Below are 7,142 nucleotides of genomic sequence, written 5' to 3' on the forward strand. Positions count from 1 at the left end.
ATTCCACCTCACTCCAGTTACAATGGCCAGGATCAAGAAAACTAATAACAACAGATGCTGGAGGGGATGTGGCCAGGAGGGATCACTACTACACTGTTGGTGGGAGTGCAAACTCGTTCAACCACTATGGAAAACAGTATGGCAGTTCCACAAAAGACTAAACATAAAATTCCCCTATGACCCAGCAATTCCACTACTTGGCATTTACCCAATCATCCAGAAACAAAGACATACTAAATCATCCAGCACAACAATGTTCATTGCAGCACTATTTACCATAGCAAAGATATGGAACCAACCTAGATGTCCCTCAGTTGATGAGTGGATCAACAAGATGTGGTATTTGTACACAATGGAATTCTATGCTGCTGTCAGAAAGAATGACATTGCACCATTTGTTAGGAAATGGAAAGACTTAGAAAAGATCATATTAAGTGAAGTAAGCCAGACTCAGAGGAACTTAGGCTCAATGGTTTCCCTCATTTGTCATAATCAGTAGAAACCCTGGGCTCTCCTAGCAGAGATTTGTAAATTGTTTTATAATGAATATTCTCTTTTTTTCCCTCTAGTTAGAATTTATTATGCTCTGTATAAGCCATATTAGGTATATATATAGTTATGTCAGGTTGGAAGACGCAATGCTATAAACACTTCTTACAATAAACAAGTCTGTCTGTACAGCGTTAAATTTGTGGAAAAGTCTGAATTATATCACATTAAATTTATATAAATTTTATAGTTTATAAGGTTACAAACTGAGTGATGCTTAACTTAGATTGGAAAGCCATTGCTGAAATAAAAAAAAAAAGAAATTCCTAGTCTAATCTAGAAATATAGAAAATGACACCCTGACTTATAGCTTAGATTCATTTAACTAGAAGGAAGTAAGAAGTGTTGCAGGAAATAAATAGTTTATATATTGGATTTTTGAACTGTAATCATTCAGAATAAGCAATTGGGGATATTTATGTTTTAATAGATTTACCTTAGTAGAAGTGTAAGCATAATCTATCTTGAAAAATGAATGTGTTGTATTCATTTAACTGCAGTGGCTTAATTATAAAGAAGCTGAGCATTTCTCTAACTTGGCTCTGCTAGACATAGTCAATTCTTTATTATTTTACTCTACATTTTTGTCTATATTAATTAACACTCTAGCAAGGCTGTTAATGACATTAAGTGATACTACATGAGAGACCTCCTTTGAATGAAAATCAAGACATTGAATGTAGATAAATGTGTAAACCTAAATATGCCATGTAGAGATAAACTTGCTTGTCCTAACCCCACTTTGGAATAACTCACAGAATCCATCTGAACAAAATCAGCACTGACTTAAGTTTTTCTTTCTAAATGACAGATTCTAAGATTTATTCTTTTGCTCTAATACATACTTAAGTTGAGGTCATTTTAATCATATGACTCTGTTTAGAGAAAATAGAACATAATTTGTACAGTTAAAAGGAACTGCTTGAAACTACCCACATTTAAAAACCTTTATTGACTCTAGTTTTAGACTGAACAAAGAAACTTATGGTGAGTTTTATATCACTGCTCCCTACACTTCAAACACTAGTTTGTTTGTTCTTAAATTACATAATGAAGCAGAGAAACTATTTTAAACCCATTAAAATAGTAGGAATTAAAACTCACATGATATCATAATATATTGATGCACATTGGCATGAGGAATTTTATACTATTAACACATTATTATGTAACCAACAAAAAGCACTTATTACAAAGAACATTTCCATAGCGTATCATAGATGGAAATGCTAGATCATTTCCTTATCAATTACAATTAATTCACTTCTTGTAAAGTGAACAGGTGTCACATTATGTAAGTGATGACAGTGAAAAAGACTTAAAGAGAAATAATTATGATGGAGAAAATTTCAAATTGCTTACATCTCTGTAATCAGCAGTACTAAGACATAACCAGCACTCAGAAATATAATCAGTAGTGATAGAAAAACAGAAATGTAATCATTAGTGAAAGAAATGTGAAGATATTATCACCATGAAAGTTCAGAACAATCATATAAATCTTGGGATACTGGAATAATGCATATGTGTACATGCACATATATGTAAATACACACACATATATATGTATATAATTCATAAGACATATTTAACACTTGAGATCAAATTTACAAACATCCTTCAAATTCACAAAACCATAATTGTTTTCCAAACTCCATGATACTAAATTTGGGATTTGAACATAGAATGTGCACATCTTCATAATACATAGGTATTAACCTTATAGTTTAATTCTTTTCTTGTTAAATATTTCTCATTTCTTTACTGTCTTTGATACCTCAATTTCTAACCATTTTACACAGCTCAACATTACCGATGGCTCTTTTCTGAATTCCATGAGTTTATGAAGCTAGTAATAGCTGGCAATTACCTAACTTTTCCATTCATCCATTTTGATATTCAATAATAAACATCATTTAGTTTTCATTAATAATATGTAGAAATAGCTAGATGACAGATAATTATAATCTTGTCCTAAGAAAGTATCACTTAAATTGAATTGTATCAGTACATTGCTTGATTTATGCTTATTTCTACATAAAGTAATTGTAAGAGTAGGATGTTATTAACTGATTCTTATGTGGGCATTTTTAAGAAATTTCATATAATTCTTTCAGGTACCTCTATCATTTTTCAGTAGCTGTATGGAAATGCTTTGAATATATCATCTGTGCTTACAACTGAAAGACAAGATAAGCACATTCTATCCCTAGTAATAAAACTCACCAAATATATGATTATGAATTAAGAACATAGAATTAGAAATGTCAGGCAGGGCACTGGTGGCTCATGCCTGCAATCCTAACTACCAAGAAGAATAAGATCTGAGGATCACAGTTCAAAGCCAGCCAGCACATGCAAAGTCTTTGAGACTCTCATCTCCAATTAACCACCAAGAAAACGGAAGTGGTGCTGTGACTAAAGTGGTAGAGCACTAGCTTTGAGCTGAAGAGCTTGGGGACAGCATCCAGGCCCAGGTTTCAAGCCGCACAATGGACCAAAAAAAAATAGAAATGTCAAATATTTAGGTGTTTATAAAAGTTGCCATGAGCAATTTTACAATTATCCAGTCTTTGTGGATAGAGGGATTATTTTTAATTTGGAAACCTTTGTGTATCTAGGAACTAAACTTTCCTTTTTAGGAATAATATAACAAAGTTTCTAACCTACCTAAAAATGTGTAAGTTAGAACTTTTAGGAAATAAGATATGGGTTATTTCTCTGCATCTCATATTATTAGTATTAATAGGAAAATAGAAGTGTTTATGAAGAGATTAAACCATACATACTAGTGCTGCACTTGAAACCATTGCAGAAAATGTATCTTCTTAGAAGCGAGTAATATTTAAAGAAGCATTAGAAGTCACGTTAGGTGACTTCAGTATGATAGCCTTGATTTTTTTCTCTGATTTTATTTTTTATTGTGATTAATAGAAGGGTTACATTATATTCACCAGATAGAAGGTGCATAAATTCACAAATATTGATACCCTTTCTTATGACCTGGTCCCCATTTTCCTCCCCCGCTTATCTTGATTTCCCCCTTCCCTATCCAATTTCAAATAACCAATTAAGCACATATAAAATATATCAGACAACAAGGTGAAATAGTGTAACAATATGAGATAACCAAGGGATGGCAAAAGAGATGAGAGATAACATAGTACATTAAGGACAACAGTCACTCATTATATGGCTATTGTTTCCTTCTCCTGGAGGTCATTACATTTAGTGTCGTACTACTTGGCCTAATGTCTCTAGATTTTGTTCTACTTTAAATCTCTGTTAGGAGAGCCCAAGGTTTCTACTGATTATGACAAATGAGGGAGACTATTGGGCCTATGTTCCTTTGAGTCTGGCTTACTTAGTATGAATTTTTCTAAGTCATTCCATTACAAATGGGGTGATGTCATTCTTTCTGACAGCACCATAGAATGCCATTGTGTATAAATATCACATCTTGTTGATCCACTCATCAACTGAGGGACATCTGGGTTGGTTCCATATCTTTGCTATGATAAGTAGTGCTGCAATGAACATCATTGTGCTAGTGGATTTAGTATGCCCTTGATTCTGGACAATTGGGTAAATGCCAAGTAGAGGAATTGCTGGGTCATAGGGGAGCTCTATCTTTAGTCTTTTGAGGAACTGTCATACTGCTTTCCATAGTGGCTGAATGAGTTTGCACTCCCACCAACAGTGTAGTAGTGATCCCTCCTAGATAGCCTTGATTTTTACTTATTAGGAAGCAAAGGCTAATATGCAAATATCTTAAAAGGAAATGAAAATGGAGAGAAAATAAAAATGAATCAGAGAAATAATGGGAAACAAAAGAATATCCATTATTGGCCCCAACACTGCTACCAAGCCTAACTGGATGTAGACTCTCAAGGCACCAACCTTTGGGAGTCTGTTCAAGATGGTGAGAAACAATTATCTTATAATCCTATTGGTCAGAAGTTTAGCCGATAAACTGAACTTGCATACATGAGTTTTGTCCTCCTGAGGCTGTTTGGGGGCATGATGTGAGTCATACAGTTGCTCGGGCATAATTGCACAATTTTAAGTTGATAAAATCCTGACCTCAGAGAATATAGTAAAGAAGTTATTTGTGGCCAGGCACTGGTGTGGGAAGCCCGGCTCCTCCCGCGGTGGCGGGACCTGGAGGTGCGCCTCCCCCTTTCACTGTGGGGCTGCCTGCAGTTCTGGTGGCTGCTTGACTCAGAGATATCCGCTGCATGACCAGATGAAGGCCGGCATCCATTTTGGGGAGTGCTGCCATTGTTAGCGGAAGCCTGGTCTCTGCGTGGCCGGATGCATGAAGGGTGTATGACTCGAGCGTGTGAAGCCGTGATTGGAGGGCCTGAGCGAGCTGGCATGAGTTGATTGGCCCACTGCCTGTATATAGCCTCAGGAGAGGAGGAAGGGGGAGGAGAGGCCTCAGAGAGGAGAGGAGAAGAAGAATAAAGGATCCTGCTTATGCTAGCATTGTGTCGCGTGTCTTCCTTGCGGGACAGGGATAGCGCGTGATACACTGGTAGTTCTATCTGTAATCCTAACTACTCAGAGGATCCCAATTCAAAGCCAGCTCAAGCCTCTTATCTACAATTAACTACCAGAAAACCAAAAGTGGCACTGTAGCTCAAAGTGGTTGACTACTAACCTTGAGCAAAATAGCTCAGGGACAGCATCCAGGCATTGAGTTCAAGCCCTATGACTGACTAAATAAATAAACACATACATAAGTATATACATACATATACATAATGTACCTGAAAATAAACAAACACAAAAAGCAAAAGCCTAAGGGAATGGAAAGCTAAAAGGACAGAAGAGCTACATAACAGAGGTGTGTTAGAGGTTAAAATTTCACTACTAACCCAAGAAAGAAATGGAAGAGTACATTCAAAATGCTATTCTTCATACTTCAAACCTAAGCCCTAGGATATAAATAAAATGACATAAAATTCTATCTCATTTTTTTTCCTTCATCCACTTTCTAAGGGAAACTGAGTTGAGATTTATTTACAAAAGACATATTTTTATTTAAGTAAAGAAGTAAAAGCCACAAGCACAATATTTTTAAGGTGTTTTATAAAAATATGCAGAGAAGTGACTGAAATATTAATAGATCACCCAATAAATTGCTCTGAAAATGATGAAAACTAGCACATCCAAAAATAATTAATTTGCATTTAAATATATTTGCAAGTGTGACTTGCAGAGAAATGAAAAAAAAATCCTCTACATCCGCATTTCCTGCCACAGATTGAATTTATCCTTAGGCTCAATATAATATCATCATTCAGAAGCAATAAGAAGAAATCTGCTTATACATTCAGTACATCTGCCTTTTATTGATAAATATAATTAAATTTTTTATTCTTTAATGTTGCTGCTTTAAAAAATCTTTATGTTGTTATGAAAAACAACGTAATTTCAAATAAAAGTAAAATATTTTGGGGAGATTTAACATTTGAAAAGAAACCATTTACTAATATTACGACTACTGGTATTGTATTGCCATTGAAAAATCAAATTCATGATTCAGTGTTTTAGCTATCAGTGTTTTGCTATCTACTTCTTAATCTTCACATCTACTTTTCTCTAAGATGTACATATGCATTAAAATATCAAAATGAATACAAAATGATGGTTAAATTGAATTGAAATCTCTTTGTACAAGAACTTAAAGATAATTTTAAAAGAACTAATAAAAACAAAAAATTGATGGTTAGTTCTTTGGTGGTAATAAAAAATAAGGACAATAGAACAAAGCAACAGAAGGGTAAACTTACTAGTTTACTGTTATACAAACCATAATTTTTGAGGAAAAGATTGTGCTCATTAACTTGGTGTGTTGGAAAACAAACTTTGGGATGCTAAAGTTTCTGACATGTATAGGCATTAAATTTCTTTGAAATGGCAGCATGATTAAATGGATTCTCTTTTATTACTTTTTTTTGCCATTCCTGTGGCTTGAATTCAGGACCTGTGCACTGTCTGTCCTAGAGGTTTCTCGAGGACCACTTGAACCACACCACTTCCATTTTTTTTTCCTGTGTATGTGGTACACACTATTCACTTGGTGAACACATTTGCTTAATAGCTGTGGGAAATTTTATGACATGTATCTGTTATTATAGTTTATACAAAGTAAAATATATTGTTAAAACTGAAACACTATAAGAACAAATAAATGCTAAAGGAAATGAGAAAATAAACTGGGCAAATAGTTCTTAAAAAACAAGTAAAACTGCCCAAACAATGTCTGAAAAGAAAAAAAAGCTTCAACATCCTCAGCCATATAGAAAATCAAATTTACATTAAGATTCCATTTCTTCCAGCCAGAATTGAGGGCATGAATGAAGAAAACAATACATGGGAAACAGGGACTCATATACAATGTTGGTAGGAATGTGAAAATTTCATTGAAAATCAGTATGGAGAGTCTGAAGAAAACTAAAAGTTGAACAAACATACTCTTCTGCTATTCCACATCTAAAGTAATTAAAGTCAGCATACAAACAAATGGCCTGCACAGCCTTATTTATTTCAGCATTATTCACAACACCCAAATTATAGCATCAGAT

This window comes from Megascapheus bottae, chromosome 11, assembly GCF_031878675.1.
Source record: "Megascapheus bottae isolate mThoBot1 chromosome 11, mThoBot2.hap1, whole genome shotgun sequence".
Classification (NCBI taxonomy): domain Eukaryota; kingdom Metazoa; phylum Chordata; class Mammalia; order Rodentia; family Geomyidae; genus Megascapheus; species Megascapheus bottae.